We start from the raw sequence: 17710 nt of genomic DNA on the forward strand, positions 1-17710 counted from the left end.
CCCCCCCCCCGCCCGCCGCCTCCCCCTCCCCCCCGCCAATAGTCAGCTACATTGTTTCTAAATCACCCGGCATTTCATCAGTCCATCTACAAAGCAATAGTGTCTATCTGTTGTTTTTTGTCTGTTTGTACCAGGCTCTCTTCCAAGAATGGATTTGACACAAATATAAAATGTTGCATACTTTTTAAACTCATCAGTTGCTACAAATTTATCATTTATAAGTATTTCAACTGATATATACTTACACATTGTGTCAAATGTGCCGATTATAAGCATATTTCAAATGAATCAACTGGAATATGTTTAAACAGAGATAAGGTTAAATATAAAAATAAGCCAAGAAATTAGGCAAAAGAAAACAGAGTGAACTGGTCAGCATCCATGCTGTGGCCACAGATTTGGTTCTGAGCTTTCAAACAGTCAAGCCAAAGAGAGAAACAGACAGTGACATGATCCAGTGTCCATACAGCATAAACTAATTCATAGGGAGGGGTTCGGTTCTCCCTCAGTCCTAGCAAAGGGAACAGTATAAATGTGAGCAAGGGGCTCATCAGTGACCCTGTGACAAATAGACAAGTTTGATATGTGTGTTCTTCTAGTAAGGCCAATGGAAATGGGCAACTCTGAGAGTTTCAAAAAGCAGTTCTTAAACAAGGGGTTGGGATCAAAATGTTTTTGTCCAGTTAAACTACTTTCCAATGTATCGTTTGATCCAAGGATAAATTGTAGAGCTGTGATTCTTGGTGTAAGTGGGAAAAGTAGGAGTACGATTTGAATCAACTGGGGAGATTTTTCACACTGACATCTAACATTCCTCTACTGCCATCCTCCCTTGGGATTTGATGGGACTTCAGGACGTTCATCCCCAAATTTATTAAGAGTGAGCCGGCAGGGACTCCCTCACAGGTGTTGGGGGGGAGGCACGTGGAGAATGGAGGCCGTGGTGAGAGGGTAACCAGGTGCACGCATGAAGACCACCTAGCCAGCTTTCACGGAGATCTGCCTAGACCTTTCTAGACCTAAGAATCAAGGAGTCTTGGCTGGGGCCATGTGTGTGTATTCTTAACTCCCTTACCACATGCTTCTGGTGCAAAACTCCATTGAGAAGTGCTAACTAGATTGATGGACGGAGCACGTACTGCTTGGGTGGGCTATCCTAAATATTTTTAAAGAAAATTTTTCAAAAGGAGTGAGTTCCGAAGTCTATTCCCCAGTGAACACATCTGGAGCACCACTCTTCTGTCGTTCTNACGGAGCACGTACTGTTTGGGTGGGCTATCCTAAATATTTTTAAAGAAAAATTTTCAAAAGGAGTGAGTTCCGAAGTCTATTCCCCAGTGAACACATCTGGAGCACCACTCTTCTGTCGTTCTAGTTGATTAGTCCTATGATGAATTTATCAGATAATCTCACCCCACCCCGGCACAGGCCACCGCTGAGTAAAGCAGGGGAAACCGACAAGGAGACAGTCTCCCTCCTCTGCCTACTTACATATCTCTGATCGCAGATAACATATTCTATTGGTCAGAGTGCAGGCTTTGTTTCCATAAATCCTTGGCCTTATGAGGTGCCCTGTGGTTTGAGAATCTGCTTCTGTACATCTAAGCCCTGCTCAAAATGCCATTGATAGAAAAATATCATGTTGGTGTTATATATTTGATGCTTAAAAAATTCTGACACCCAATATTCTCAGTGTTTACTGAATTGATTTGAATTAAGTTCATTTATAATAATGATATGAATGACACTTCCTCTCATTAAACAATATAGACAGAGAAACTACCCACTTGGCCCAGGTAATTTGGCATGCCTCAAGATTCCTGAACCAACCTAAAGTCATAAAATTTAATTTCTGAAATAAAAAAGAAAAAATGAAAGAAAGAAAGAAAGAAAGAAAGAAAGAAAGAAAGAAAGAAAGAAAGAAAAAATTCCAAGAGGAAGAAAAGGAAAGGAAAAAAAAAAAAGCAGAGCCTCAGGTTGTTGTGAAGGCAATACACAGGCTTGCACTACTCCTGACAGATGCATGAAAAAGCTCCAGAAATTTCCTCTACTTTAGACTCTGGCCTACCCCCAAGTGTCCCAAAGACACTTTCGTTGTGGTTCTTCTTCCCTTGTTGCCTACCTAGTTTATAAAAGATTTTTCCTGGGGCACCTGGTGGCTCAGTCAGTTAAGTGTCTGACTCCTGATTTTGGCTCGGGTTTTGATCTCAGGGTCATGAGATCGAGCCCCACATCGGGCTCCCTGCTCAACGCAGAGTCTGCTTGAGATTCTCTCCCTCTGCCCCCGCCCCTCACCGCCCCCCACCGCTGAACATGAGCATGTGTTTGTACTTGCTCTCTCTCTCTCAAAAAAAAAATTAAATTAAAAAGTAAAAGATTACTCCTGGAAATGAGAGTGAGGCATAACAAAAAAATAAGCACACAAGAGAATTCATCTGACTTTAGGGGATTGGTTGAAGGGAAGACGATCAGGCACTGGTTTCTCTCTACCAAAAACGAGTGGCCCCCAACTTGGAACAGCTTTTAGAAAATTCAAAGATAGCCCATGGGACTTATTCACTCAGCCACCTACCAGTAAAAATAACTCTGATTCCTAGTGCAAAATAGTTTTCACTTAAGAAAAAATGATTTTCGATTTGATTTGATTTTCTGTTTTAGCTGCATAGCTAAGAAATTACTTGGGATTAGGGTGCTGTGTTTTCTTTTTTCTTCCTCTAGGGCTTTGTGAGGAAACATGAGAACTGCATCTTTTGCTAGAAGGTTATCTCTATTAATATTTGGGATAACTGAAGCTTATTGACAGAGGGAGGTAGGAAGAGGTAGACTTCATTCTTTCATTCAAAAGGCATGCCTGGGATACTGGTGCTACTTGCAATAAAAATTCCTTTCATGAAAGGTGGGTGGAAGGACATTCCATCACATTCAATTTCCTATTCCCATCCCAAAGACAATAACCTGGGTTTGAGGAAAGAGTATTTGTGCCTCTACAGTGCATGAGAAGTCATTTGAAATTCCTTATTCTTACTACCTTGAAGAGGGGTGGGAGAAAAAGTAGAAATGTTGTAAACATGTTGCCATGCTTGCGTTTCATTTCATTTCGTGCTTTTGAAAAAGATCTTTAAAAAGACCTATGTTCTGGCCTCCTAATTTATAGTGTTCAAAGGAACTATGACTTCTGCCCAAAAGTCCAACAGATATCCTCAGGAGGATTTAACGTACCTCAGGGCTAAGATTTCTAATTTTTTCTTAAGTATTTTCATTATAAAAGGAAATAGATACAGGAAATCACATAAAGTGAACACACGGCTTAGTGAAGGATTCGAAGTTAAGCACCCTCATGAGCATCACCAGGTCAAGAAAGAATGTTCCTAGCCACCCCAAAGCCGCTTCTGTGTACCCATTTCCGGTCCCTTCCCTCCCTGTCCCCATAAGTAACCATCGTTTTGGCTTTTCTAGTAATCACTTCCTTGCAGGTTTTAATAGTTTTATTACCAAGATACGTGTGCCTGGATAGGACATACAGTCTTGGTCATATTTTAAAATTTGGTATGTCTTTTAAGTCTCTTGCACACTGTAGGCTCCTTGTCCATTCCTTCCTTCTGCTTACAATGTACCTGATAAAGAAGCTACACCTGGACGCCTGGGTGGGGGGCTCAGTCAGTTAAGCGGCTATCTTCCACTCAGGTCATGGTCCTGGAGACCTGGGATCGAGCTCTGCGTTGGGCTCCCTGCTCCGTGGGGAGTCTGCTTCTCCCTCTCCCTCTGTCCCTAGCCCCCCAACTTGTGTGCATGTGCTCTCTCTCTCTCTCTCAAATAAATAAATAAAATCTTGAAAAAAAGAAGAACCCAGACTATTTGAAGAGTCGCGTTTTCACAGTGTGGAGTTCGCTGATTGCGTACTTGTGGTTTCCAGCTTTCAGGATGGGTGCTGGTGAGCCTCACTTCGCACATTTGTGTAGCCCCCCCCCCCCCGCCTGGTATCAGGGTTGGTCTGTGTGACCAACAGAATAGAGGCAGAGTGATAGCATGTGGTTTCTGAGGCTTTATCATAACAGCTGTGTTGCTTCTGCTTTGCTCTCTTGGATGACTCTGGAAAAGCTAGCCACTACCTCATGAGGACGTTGGGAGAAGCCCATGTGGGGGGAACTGAGGCCTCCCACTGACAGCCAGCGTTTCAGTTGACAGTCTGTGGGGAGGCCACCGTGGAAACAGGTGCTCTAGTGCCATTCAAGCCTTCATGTAACTTCAGCCCCAGCGAGCATCTTGTCTGTGACTTCATATGTGAGTTGGAGCCAGAACCACCCTGTTAAACCATTCTTGAATTCCAGAGACCATGAGGATGATAAGTGTGAATTGCTGCCTTAAGCCGCTGAGTTTTGGGGTAATTTGTTATGCAGCAGGAGATGACTAACACAACACTCTTGGCGCAGTTCACCGGGTTTCTTTGTCCTCCGTATTTCCTGCAGTTCAGCAATGGGATCCTGAGACTTGTCAGACTCAGGTCAGGTCTCTCTGGCAAGACCACAGGATGGTGATGGAAGCTCATAATGTCTGGTTGTCTCTGTTTTGGTGATGTTACCAACCACTGATGCTTAATATATATACGTACATACAGATATATATATCTTTATCAGGGGTTGCAAAATGTTCTTCTCTAATTTTACCCTTTCTAGGGACTTCCACTCATTTACTATTTGTTAAACTGAGTTCATAGAGGAGGGTGATAAATCTTTGATTCACTTCCTTTATTCATTAGTTTTCAAGACAACACATTAGTTTCTTGTCTTATAGAGGTGACAGTCATCATCATCACTCTATTATTATAAATTCATGTAGTTAAACATATTTGAGGATTTCAATTCATTGCAGTTATGAAGTATCATTATTAAAGCTCAAATTGCACCATACTGGGCTAGTGGGAGCCTTATCAAGTTGGTTCCTGCGTCTTTGACATGATCCTAATTTGCCTTTGAGAGTGTCCTTACTGTGTGGTGTTAAAAGACGTTTCAGACTCTCTTGTGTCTTCTCAGCCTACTGACAGTGATGCTGTTGGCTGGGGATGCCTAGGGCACTCATCTGGGCCCACACGACTCACGAGCCACCACGGGCACTTCTATGACCAGGGCCAGTGTTGTGGCTGGACGAGTCCTTGTGGTTCTTAGTATGATTGCAGGACACAATAGCAAAAACCTCAAGGGGACTTTGAAGAATGAGATATATCACAAGTCCTAGAGGGTACATGGCATGCCCAAGGGCCACACAGTGAGGTTGCTGGTAGAGCGAGAGGGCGCGTCACCAACTGGATCCCAAGACCTGGCCTTTACTGTCTGACTGCTTGTACTCACTAACCTTTGTCTTACATTTTTCCTTAAGCTCTTCTTTCCATGTCTGGACTCAGATGGACCTTGCAAGCACCCCAGCGGTGATGTCTGCCCTGACAAGACCTGCCGCAGGCCCAGACCCACGCAGACCTTTTGAGCTAAACCCCCTCACTTGCTCCTGTGCAGATGGACCTGGGAATGACTTCTGGAATGACCTCCAGCTACCTTTACCTCATTATAATACTAAAAACTCCACTGTGGGAGGAGCCTCAGCCTCATTTACATAACATACAAGGTATGTGAATGCGGATTTCCTTAAGGTGCATGTGCGACCTGACTGCCAAGCTTCCCTATCTAAATATTCATCCTAACCTTAAACAAAAGGAACCCGTCCATCCTCTCTCTGAGAGTCATGGCTTTGGAAGCCATTCCCCGTGGTCTCCTTATTTGCTCTAAGTAAAAGTTTTCTCGGTGTGACAGTTCAACCTGGTGCAGTTTCTGACTCACCAAGGAGCCAACCCATGTTGGTTCAGTTACAAAACCGTGAGGGAGGGGGGCCTTGAAACAGTCCGGAGGGAAGGGTTCTTCCGGACAGTGAAGCCCTGTTTGGGACCTAGTATGGATCAGATACCTCAAAGGCAAACGTTACCCTCTGGTCCCCATTAGATTTCTACATTCAGTGGGTAAACAGGGAGAAAGAGTAGAAAAGGCAAAGTTAATGATTAATCAGGCATGAGGTTAAGAGGTGCCTAAAACCAAAACAAACAAACAAAAGAGGTTCCTAAAACATAATCAAGTAGGAAACAAAACGACATGTAGCTAAGTGAATAACACAACTAACAGAAGTAGAATTCAAAAACAGGTCCAGGAACTAAAATGTCTGGCCTCAGTACCACCAATGATTATTGAAACATTTAAAAAATGATAAATGCTTTCCCCATTCTTTTAATTTCCCCACTAAAAACTAGTTGAAGTATGCCTTGTTAGAGCCTACACTCACCACATACTATATACTGTCCTCCATCCTGTTAGCCCTCCTTTGGTCTCTTTGTTTAATATGGAAATCACTAACTACACGTGCCAATTAAACACTAGCAATGTGAGACTAAGGAATTTTATTTTAATTTTAAATAACCATTTGTTTTTGAGCACTTGAAACAGCTAGTGTAACTGAATTTTTTAAATTTTAATTTAAATTTTAATTGCCATGTGTGCCTAGTAGCTACCGTATCGGACAGCACAGATGGAGAGAGAGAAAGAGAGATGAACAGATCGAAAAGGGTGGCAAAATAAAAATTAAAGACAAATCAGTCCCAAAGAACTCCCAGATGAGTTTGGGCTGGAGCCTTAGGTGGCCTGAATAAAGTAGTGCGCAACTCGGAGACAGTTGATCACTTGAGGCCGCCTGCCCCCCCCCCAGGTATTTTGATTCAGTTGGCCCAGTGGGAGCCTCCGAGCACCATATTGTTAACAATCGCCACCCCGTGATTCCAGTAGGCAGCCCGGCTTGAGCGTGTAAATGTGTGATCCATTCATTCTTTCATCACATATATATGGACATCTTACAAAATGTCAGCCGCTCTTCAGGCCACTCCTAACTTTATCCCAGAGATGATGCTTCCGTACCTCAGGGCAGTGGGTCCAGGAATCTATTCACAAAGAACTCAACTTTGCAGAAGAGGGTGGAAAGCCATGTAAAGTTTCCAGGATAGTAGTAACAGGATTTAGGCTGTGCTTTAAGAAAAATTCTGCCTGAGTATGATATTGTGGTTTATAATAAGAAATATGATAATAAGGGGCGCCTGGGTGGCACAGCGGTTAAGCGTCTGCCTTCAGCTCAGGCCGTGATCCCGGCGTTATGGGATCGAGCCCCACATCAGGCTCCTCCGCTGTGAGCCTGCTTCTTCCTCTCCCACTCCCCCTGCTTGTGTCCCCTCTCTCGCTGGCTGTCTCTATCTCTGTCGAGTAAATAAATAAAATTAAAAAAAAAAAGAAATATGATGATAAGAAATATGTATTTGGTCTATGGCCTCATTTCCTGGCACAGAGCTCCTAAAACCCTTGGAATTGCGTGAGGAAAGCAGTAAGTTGTATTTCGTTACGTTAATGGGGTACTTTTGGAAATCACCTAAGGATGGGGGCTGGTTGCCAATGATTCACCAATGATTTAATCATACCTAGGTAATGAAGCCTCCATCAAAACCCAAAAGGATGGGGGTCACCCAGTAGTGAATGCGTGGAGGTGCCTGGCGAGGACTTGGAAGCTCCACACCCTAGCCCCCTGCGTTTCTCCCGTCGGGCCCATTCCTGAGTTATGAAAGGTAAAATTTACCATTGGAATCAAGAGACAGATCCAACTGCTGGGGAGTTGGTTCACTAGATGCATAAGGAAATTCAGGCTACTAAGAAAAAGGCAGATTTTTCGATCCTTGGGTTATTATCTGTAATAGTTAAGATGAACTTGAAAGAGTGCTGGTTCAGGCTTCCATGCTAGACCAAACGTAGAGTTCAGTGAGTCTGAGTTGTGGCCACTAGCCTCAAAGTCCCCTAGCAAGGGGAAAATCCTGCAGGGACAACACAAAGTCTCTTAAAGATCCCTGGTCTCCAAGAAGGTGGTCAGCATGATGGAAGGGCAAAGCTAAGAAACTGTCAAAACCAGGGCTGTAGTGTGAAGTTGGTTTTAGTGTGTGGATTGGTATCCTCGCTTTGTGGATCAGTTTCCTAAGCAGCCTTTACTGAAATGGATTATGAAAGCAACTAATTCAGAGCGTCTTTGGTTTTGCATGCTGCAGAGTAGAAGGGCGTGTTTGACTTGATACAAACCCCGGAGCTCACCACACAGCGATCAGAGATGGCTTTGTGTGACCCAGACACATAGCAGGTTCTTCCTGAAGGAAGAGCCAGCCTAGTGCACTGGATGAAAGCCGCTCTGAGATCTGTAAATCCTGAGAAGGTGGACTGCCCACCTCCCTTAATGAATACCAAGGGGAATGCTCCAGATAAAGCAGCTCAGAAGTTTCTCTGCAAGCCATGTGGGACCAGCTTTATGATGACCAAGATACTCACTCACCGAGTATGCTTGTTACCCAGGTCATGGTAACTGCTGCAGTTAACAGGGCTCCCTTCACAGGGGCACCCCATTTAACCTTATTGCAGCAAATTGGCTGTCTCTCCTTCCCCTCCTGTGTCTTACAAATGCTAATAAAAACATTAGGTTAACTAAGGAGAACAGGCTTAGGCTGAGGGGAGTCTAGGGACTCTTGCCTATAAGGTAGAAACTTTGAAACTTACTAAGAGATCTTGAATAAGAGAAACAGGAAAGACAGAGGAGAGTCTGGGGACTGCCCCCCCCCCAACTAGCAGGATGGCCGTCTCGAGGTGGCTATTAAAAAACGGGATGCATTAAATGGACACAGATGGGGTTAGAACAAGTTTCTGTAGGGTAAAGGAACTCCTTGTTGGTCCCCAACATTAAATGGGCCCAAATAAGTCTGCTCTATTTACCCCAATTTGAAGGTGTTAAAGTCAGAAGTTACATCAGAACCCTTAAATCATCACTGTTCTGCTACATTCCACTTTTTCACTTTCAAAGAGGCAGATAATGATAAAACAGGTCACTTGTAATCTCTAATTTCTAAGGTAATTGCTTTGCATATTGTAATCACCTGGAGAGCTTTAAAAAATCACCCCATTCTGGTTTCGTTGGGCTGGTGTGGCCTGGGCATCAGAATTCTTGAACTCTCCCCAGCAGATTCTAATAAGTAGCCCTGGGTGAACACCACTGCTCTAGGGCCACTTCTCAAACTTGAATGTGCTTTCAGATCACCTGGGGCTTTGGTGAAATGCAAATTGCTTTAGTAAATCAGGGTTGGGGTACAAGATTCTGCATTTTTTTAAAGATCTTTATTTGAGAGAGTGCGTGAACGGGTGAGCTTGAGCAGGAGTGGGGGCAGAGGCAGAGGGAGAAGCAGACTCCCCGCTGAGCAGGGAGCCAATGTGGGACTTGGTCCCAGGACCCTGGGATCCTGAGCTGAGCCAAAGGCAGACGCTTCACTGACTGAGTCACCCAGGCGCCACCAAGATTCTGCATTTAAAAAAAATACTGGCCAGCGAGAGTGTAAATTGGTACAGCATCTTAGAACAATCCAGCACTATCAAGCAAAATGAAAACACCTCTGACCCAGAATTCCCCAACTAGGTATTCTCTTTCCGGACATGGGCACCTAGGTGCAAGATGACAAACGTATGCAAAATTCCTCACATTAGAGTTTGTGCAGCAGCCCAAATTTCCATCAGTGGGGGACTGAGTAGATAAATGACAGGGTGTCCACAAAAGGCCTTAGAAGACTCTAGCTCAAAACACAATGAGGCCATCTACGTATGCTAACAGGGAATAATCCGTAAACCACACAGTTACGTGGAAATAGGACGGTAGAAATGATGCAAATGTTTACAAACCTAGTCTATATTTACAGAAATATCTAGGGAAGGATGTGTAAGAAGCCAGGAACAGGGGTTGCCTTTGGGGTAAAGTGGGAGTTGGAGATCAAAGAAAAAACCCAGACTTGACAGAGACCTTATTAAAAAGGATTCTTGCAAGAAGGTTTTCCCCTGAGGCCTGCCTGTTCTAAGGAGGGCTGTCTGGGGGCTGGGGCTGAAGGTGAGCCAAAATTCCAGATCTGGAGGAAGGCAAGGAGCTTAGTCAAACTTTTGTTAACAAGTATTTTGTTCTGATACATTGGTGGGGGCAGAACAATTCGGCTAATCATTTTTAAGGCAAAAAGTGGCAATTAAGAGAGTCTTTGTCAGGCTTTGGGGTAAACAAAGGGTTTCTCGGCAAGTCTTCTCAAAGTCCTACGGAGAGAGGTGGTTCTTACTGATAAGCTGCTTCCTGGAGCACAAGAGCCTGGGGAGACTTCTTTCTGCTGTCTTCCAGGAGCACGGGGCTGAGGTAGGGTCCAATGTGGTTGTTGGAGAGAAGGAACAGGATACATTTTTCATGGCAAATGCTTTAGTACTTTAGAATTATACCCCAAAATAAACTTAAATAGAACATTTTTAGGCGCGCCTGGGTGGTACAGTCTGTTAAGCATCCAACTCTTGGTGTCGGCTCAGGTCGTGATCTCCGGGAGGTGAGCTCAAGCCCCACATCAGGCCCCCACGTTCGGCAGGGAGTCTGCTTGAGATTCTCTCTTCCTTTCCCTCTCCGTCTGCCCCTCCCATTTGTGTACTCGCTCTGTCTCTAGAAATCTTCATGTAAAATTTTAAAACATTTTCAATAGAAGACCATGAATTTTAGAGTTCTTCCAAAATAGTTCTGGATGTAGAAGGAAATCTTGGGCCGTGTTTATAGAAACTTGGGTGGAAGTGCCGCGAGGCCAGAAATGTTGCCGTGGTTTTGATGAGTGGGTTCCGAGTTTTAGTCGCGCAGGTAAGCAGGGTGCCCCGTGGGTCCGGCCGGCCGTACTGCAGAACCCACCTCTGCGTCTCTGGCTTTCATTTCCCAGGCAGGCCGTGTGTTCCGTTCCCACAGAGCTGCTGCTCTCGAACCCCCTCTTCTACCAACTCAAACACATCATGAAATGAGACATGGACTGTAGCCCAAGTATATGTAAAAGGGGGGGCATTCGTATTCTGCTCCAAGGGACTCTGTGAGGTACGGTGGCTTCTGTCACGTGAGCCCCTGTGAAGGGCTGACAGGATGAGGTGGCAGGGTTGGGGATTTTCTCCACTACTGGGGCCTGCTCTTTGTCTAAGAGACCTTTTCGGCCTCAGCCAGGGGCCGCTGCTCTGTCGTACTCCGGCTGTGGCCTCGGCTGTCCGGGCGCCTCAGGCGGTGCTCCCGCCTCTCGAAGTGCGGCCTGAGCAGGGCCCGGGTCGCACAGGGCGCGCCTCAGCGTCATCGGCCTCTTCTGAGCGCCGGCAGCCTGACGGCAGTTGCCACATTCACCCATTCAATTCTCTGATAACTGAAAGTGTTCTTTTATTGAAAAAAAAAAAAGACCACAGAAAAGTTAGGCAACATGAAATCCTCTCTCAGGAAATGAACTATATGTGGCTTCCTAAACAGTTCACTGCAGTAAGTGGGGGTTGATCAGGACGAGGCCGGAGAGGGACTGCTGGTGACCTCCACTTCCGACTGTGCCTCAGATGGACGTGGTGGATTCTCGAACGGAAAGGCCTGAGACAAACCCCTGCCTTGCCCTAGGCCAGCCATCTGCATGTTCCCTTCAGGCCTTCAGCTGCACAGGGGAGACCCCCCCCACCCCCACCCAGGGAGGGCCTAGCGCCTAGCACGTGTGCTCTAGAATCCATCACTGTGCTGGTGCTGAGGCCATCTCCCTTTTGTGGTGCCAAGTGCAAGGGGAAACTGAGGCAGCCTGTGGCTGGGAGACACAACTTTCCTCTAATAGTGAACTTAGGCTCCAACGCTTCCCAGTACCTTTGCCAAACTTCCTTAGTCTCCACCGTAGCTAGGATCCTTCTGCCACCATGCCTTCCTGCTCTCCTTTACTGGGGTCAGACATGCAGCGGGGTCTGATGCTCCAGCCTTCCCCCCAGCATCTATCCTATTTCTCTGGCAGGATTTCCCCTAGTCAGACCCTTGCACATCTAACCTCCTCTTGCTCGAGGGTGGACCTACACTAACCCATGGTCCTCTCCGGATTCCTGCTGCTTCTGTTGGCTAGCTTGATTGTTGACCTTGGGCCTTCTTGTCTCATGGCCCCGCACTGCTGGACATTTCCTGCCAGCCTTATCAGGAGGGTTACTTTGTCCTATTCAGGTGCTCTGTCTTTCCCGATTATCGTTAAGTCTTCGTCTTCTGTGAGGTCTGTCTGTGGAGGATGCAGCCTTTGATGACCGTGTTTTTAAGATTTACATTCTGATATCCCTAATTGTGACAGCACAGATTTAAGAAATTCCAGCAAATTTCATTTGTCCTTTGCTAGTCTGGAATCCCCTGTGCACCTGGGCATGTCTTTTGTCTCTGAACTGCAGAATTTAGGGACATTCTGGGCTTTGTCCCTCTAAGTTGCCCTGAAGTTGAGGGTTAAAGCCACAGGGCTATTGGTACAGGAGAGCAACTTCTAGCTGAAAAATGACCCAAAAAGTTTCTCTGGGGACAGAAGTCACTGACTTCATGATAATTCAGGCGTCTCTCATTCAAATATACCCACGGACTCTTACTAAATCTCTTAGCACTCCTTGTGGGGCTGCACAAACACAGTCCTGTCAGTTCACTGCAAATTATTTTGTTGGGATGGAATTTTGCCACGTCAAATATTGAATAATATTAGTGGAAAACAGTTTGAGCTCACCACTGGTGTTTATTTTGAAAACGAATCCTCTCTCCATAGGAAATGGTAACAGTATTATCTCCAGGGAGGGATATTGAGGCACTGGATGGGGCTTCAGGGAGGCTGACTTCTCACTTAATGCTCACAAATGTTCTCAATTACTTTGTACTGAGGAAGTATTACTTTTTTTAAGTTTTAAAACAACAAAAAATGAACTCCAAAAAAGCCACTAAACCGTGATAATGGGATACGCCTTGGACTGGGCAGGCAGTTAGCATTTAATCAGCAAGGTAAAGCTATGCTTGGCCTACTTTCATCAGCGCTGGATGGTGACGTCCCGACGACTTGTCTCCTCCAGTGCCATTCTTTTTGTAATGTAGAATCTGATTTTCATTTTGCCTTCACTCATTTGCTCCTGGGAGGAGGATTAATTGGACCCCCCCCCATTACCAATGATGGTAAGCTTTCAGTTAGTTTTTTGTTTTTGTTTTGTTTTTTTTAAGATTTCTTTGAGAGAGCAGGGGGAGGGGCAGCGGGAGAGGGACAAGCAGACTCCCTGCAGGGCTCTGTCCCAGGACCGTGAGCTCATGACCTGAGCCAAAATCAAGAGTCGGCCGCTTAACCGACTCAGCCACCCAGGTGCCCCAAAGAGAGTCTTTAAAGCGTTCATATGTATGTATGGGTACAGAAGTACCTCAAAGAGTGACTCTCCGTAACATTACAGTGTCCTCCCCACTTAAAAACACGAGGGATATTTTACCTTTTTAAAGCTGATGGCTTTTTAAGGGAGAGGGGAAACTGCTAACAGAGGTACAACATTTCTAAACCAACATATGGAAGATATTGTACACCAAGAAATGAAGGAGTCCTGAATTACAGACAGGAGATCTCCCTGGTTATAATTATAAACACTTATGAAATCACTGATGTATAAAAGCGGCAAGATGAAGCTCTTAGCTCTTGGCCAGAGGCGAGCAAAGGTTTTTTTAAAATTCTGAAGCCAGTGATTTATATTTATAACACTTCCAAGCTGAAACTAGCATTCTCATTACATTTATTCATGAAAATGATAAATGGGCCATTTCCTGATAAATGAGCAGATTTCCTACCATTCATTGGAAAATATAGTACAAAAGGGGGAAAATGTCACTTAGCAAGGCATCTATATTCCTTTTCTTTCTGGACAACTGAAAATGACATGAAAAATGAGTGTCCTGTGACAGTTTAAGTTAGACCTCCTCTCAGGGTTCCCAAAAGTAGGTGCTGAGATAAAGTAAAGTGTACAGGCACTAAATTACTGTTGAACTTTCTGGACTGAGGCACAGAGCGAGTCCTGTGAGGACGGCACAGAGATGGTCTGGAATACTACCCTAGCCCTTGGAGCAGAGGAAGCAGGGCCGGGGAGGTCGCCAGTCCATGGTCATGTAACAGGAACTGCTGCTGTCAGACGCAAGGGTTTAGCAGGCTTACAAGCAGCAGCTGTCTGAGTCGCAAGCTGAATCTATACTTCGTCCTGGTAAAATGAGTCCCTTTTCCAAACCTGCCATTCCTCATTGTTTTTCAGTGCTGCCCTTGTATTTCACCTTCCACACTGCCCTGTCTCTCACAATTCATTCTTCCCCACAATTCTCCGTCTCAGATTCTCCTCTCACAATTCATCCTCTCCCACAATGCCTTGCTTGCCCATGATTCCCAGGCTCTCCTATAATTTGTTTTCCTTTACAGTTCTGTTCTCTGTTCTCATTCTCTCCCACAATTCTCATCACCTCCCCCCCATTTCTTTTCCCCAGAAATTTTTTCACTCTAAGTTTCTAATCTCTCAGTTCTTCCCACAGGTCTCCCTGCCACTCCCACAATTTTTCAAGATTGTAATTTCCATCTGCCTCATTATAAGTTCTGACAATCTTTGCTAAAATAATTGTATATTCCCTTTAGCAATTCTTTCAAAATCCACTGCTCCCTCAAGCCTCCACTGCTCCCGTAATTATGTGCATCTCCTATAATATTTCAGTCTCTCCCACAATTCTTGGTATTATAATTGCAATCTCCCTCACAGTTCTCCATTGTCCCTCAATTTTATATTCATTCTTATAATTCTCCACTCTTACAATTCTCTTCTACACACAGCTCCCCCATCGTATCCCATAATCCCCCCTCCTCTCCCATATTCCCCCCTCCTCTCCCATAATACCCCTCCTCTCCCATGATCCCCTTCCTCTCGCATAATACCCCTTCTCTCCCATAATCCCCCTCCTCTCCCATAATCCCCCTCCTCTCCCATAATCCCCACTTCCTCTCCCATAATCCCAACTTCCTCTCCCATAATCCACCCCATAATCCACCTCTCCTCTCCCATAATCCACCCCTCCTCTCCCATAATCCCACCTCCTCTCCCATAATCCCGCTCTGCTCCCATAATCCCCCCTGCTCCCATAATCCCCCTCCTCTCCCATAATCCAACTCCTCTCCCATAATCCACCCTTCCTCTCCCATAATGCCCCTCCTCTCCCGTAATCCCCCTCCTCTCCCATAAACCCCCTCCTCTCCCATAATGCCCCCTCCTCTCCCATAATCCACCCCTCCTCTCCCATAATCCCTACCTCCTCTCCCATAATCCCCACTTCCTCCCCATAATCCACCCTTCCTCTCCCATATTCCACCTCCCTCCCCCATAATCCCCCTCCTCCCCCATAATCCGCCCCTCCTCTCCGATAATCCTCCCTCTTCCTGCTCCTTCATCAGACACCGTGCTGAGCCCAGTACCCAACATTGGGTTCCATTCCCATGACCCTGAGATCATGACCTGAGCCAAAATCAAGAGTCAGACGCTTAACTGACTGAGCCACCCAGGCAGCCCTGAAGTTGGAGGATATATCTTACTAAGCTAATTGCCCCATATCAGTGCCAGTAACAGTGCCGCCTACCCATATTTGCCAGTTCACACTGTTCTATCTGTGATGAGAAAAGGAGCCTGTGCCAAAAGGGAAAGCAATTTACTCCATCAAGAAAGTTGCTATGAAAGAGAAAGACATACTAACTTAATACTGCTGAGTAACATATCAGATTTACATTCTAGTGCAAGCTTCTTATCCCCGTTTGGCCTGGCACTTGAGTTGCTCTGCTCTTCACTTACAATCTAGATCCTGTTGTATGAAGAAGCAGTTGCTGAGTTGGTAAGCAGGTACTAAAGAGATACAGGAATGAACGAATTTTGAAAAACATCATTTATTCGACAGTACTTGCAGAGCATCTGTAACATGCCAGGTTCTGTGTTAAGTGTTGAGAATAGAAAAGTGAATGCCCTGGACAAAGTCCCTGCTTGAAGCCAGTGCCCTTAACTCTGGCAGGGTACACCCACCTGCTTGCTCAGAAATATTTCTGCACCAGCCACAGCCACCCTTGCGGAGCCCAATACAAACGCCGAGATGTCTGGGGCACCTGGGTGGCTCAGTCATTAAGTGTCTGGCTTCGGCTGGGGGCGTGATCCTGGAGTCCTAGAATCGAGCCCCGCATTGGGCTCCCTGCTCCCCTGGGAGCCTGCTTCTTCCTCTCCCACTCCCCCTGCTTGTGTTCCCTCTCTCGCTGGCTGTCTCTCTTTCTGTCAAATAAATACATAAAATCTTAAAAAAAAAAAAAAAAAGCCAAGATGTCTACTGTGGGCCTGGGCACCTGGAAGTCTCTCCTAGGCAAAGTCAAGGAACCTGTGAAAGTGACCATTGATGCAGGATATCATCACCTTGACTGTGCCTGTGTCTATCAAGAATAAGAATGAGGTGGGAAAAGCCATCCAAGAGAAGGTCGTGAAGCAGGAGGACCTCTTCATCATCAGCAAGTTAGGACCCACCTTTGAGAGAATCCTAGTGAAGGAAGCCGGTCAGAAGACTGCCAAGAAGCTGAAACAGGACTGTCTGGACATCTGTCTTATTCATTAGTCACAGGATTACAGCCTGGGAAGGACTTTCCCCCCCTGAAGATCATAAAGGCAATGGCCTTACCAGTAAAGTAGCAGTCTTGGGTGCCCAGGAGGCGGACGAGCTCCGTGCAGTCTTCAGCCACTTCCAGAGCAAAAGGCTCTTGAACAACCTAGACTGAAATGCAAACAAATGACTGACCAGATGAGTGTCCCCCACACCTCACAGAAAATAATGGATCCAGGACAGCCATTCCAAGGGCATCGCTTTCGCAACTTACAGCCTTCTGGGCTCTCCCAAAAGACTCTGGGCCAAGCCAGAGGACTCTTTGCCTCTGGACAATCCCAAGATTAAGGTGATAGGTACGAAGCACAAAAAACCCACAGCCCAGGGTCTGATCCAGTTCCACATCCGGAGGGCTAGGGTTGCAATCCCCAAGTCTGTCCCTAACATGCCTTGTTGAGAGCTTTGAGGCCTTTGACTCCAAACTGATTAATGCTGAGGAGATGGTGACCATACGTAGTTTTAGCAGGAACCGGGGGGGCCCGCACTGTGGCTTGTATGTCTCACGAAGTCATCTTAGCCCTTTAATGCTGATTGTGGAGGCCGAATCTCCTGATGAGATTGCCCGGCACCTTCTCTCTTCACTTTCCTGTGGTGTGACTCTCGGCCAGAGTCCTGTTTTAGCCAAGCTCATCTGAGCTCGGGGAGCCTGGCCCTGCCGTAGGCCCGAATCTGGGCAGCACTGTGTGCAGATTGGTATGCTCAGCTACGAGCCGGTGACCACAGGGGTATGACTGAGAAACAAATGACTTTTTTTTTTTTTTTGGTAACAATTATTTGATCTGATCACCAGGGAACTCTGCTAACGAAGATTAAAAAAATAAAAGAGTAATAATAGTGCAAACAGATAAGTCTCTCCTCTTGTGGAATTTACCTGCTACTAAATCAAACAACCAATGCACAATCCAGTACACAAACATAATTTCAGAGTGTGAGACCCCCCGCGAAGAAAGAGAAACCGGTGGCATGACCAAGACTGAGCAGTAGTGCTGCCTCTCCAGGTGTGGCACAGGAAGCAGCAGTTTTCTTTTTTTTTTCTTTTTTTTTAATTTATTTTTATTTTATTTTATTATTATATTATGTTAGTCACCATACAGTACATCCCCGGATTCCGATG

At 45.7% G+C, this 17710-nt stretch overlaps 1 protein-coding gene across 1 annotated transcript in view; it reads left to right on the forward strand.

Annotated features, from left to right (window-relative positions):
• Positions 1-17710, forward strand: part of EGFL6 (EGF like domain multiple 6) — a 143463-nt gene that overhangs the window by 40104 nt on the left and 85649 nt on the right. The window contains exons 4-5 of the mRNA XM_034649299.1: positions 5374-5616; positions 7503-7642. The gene's annotated coding sequence lies outside the window, so the exon portion shown is untranslated. The remainder of the gene's footprint in view (positions 1-5373; positions 5617-7502; positions 7643-17710) is intronic.

This window comes from Ailuropoda melanoleuca, chromosome X (genome assembly GCF_002007445.2).
Source record: "Ailuropoda melanoleuca isolate Jingjing chromosome X, ASM200744v2, whole genome shotgun sequence".
Taxonomy (NCBI): Eukaryota; Metazoa; Chordata; class Mammalia; order Carnivora; family Ursidae; genus Ailuropoda; species Ailuropoda melanoleuca.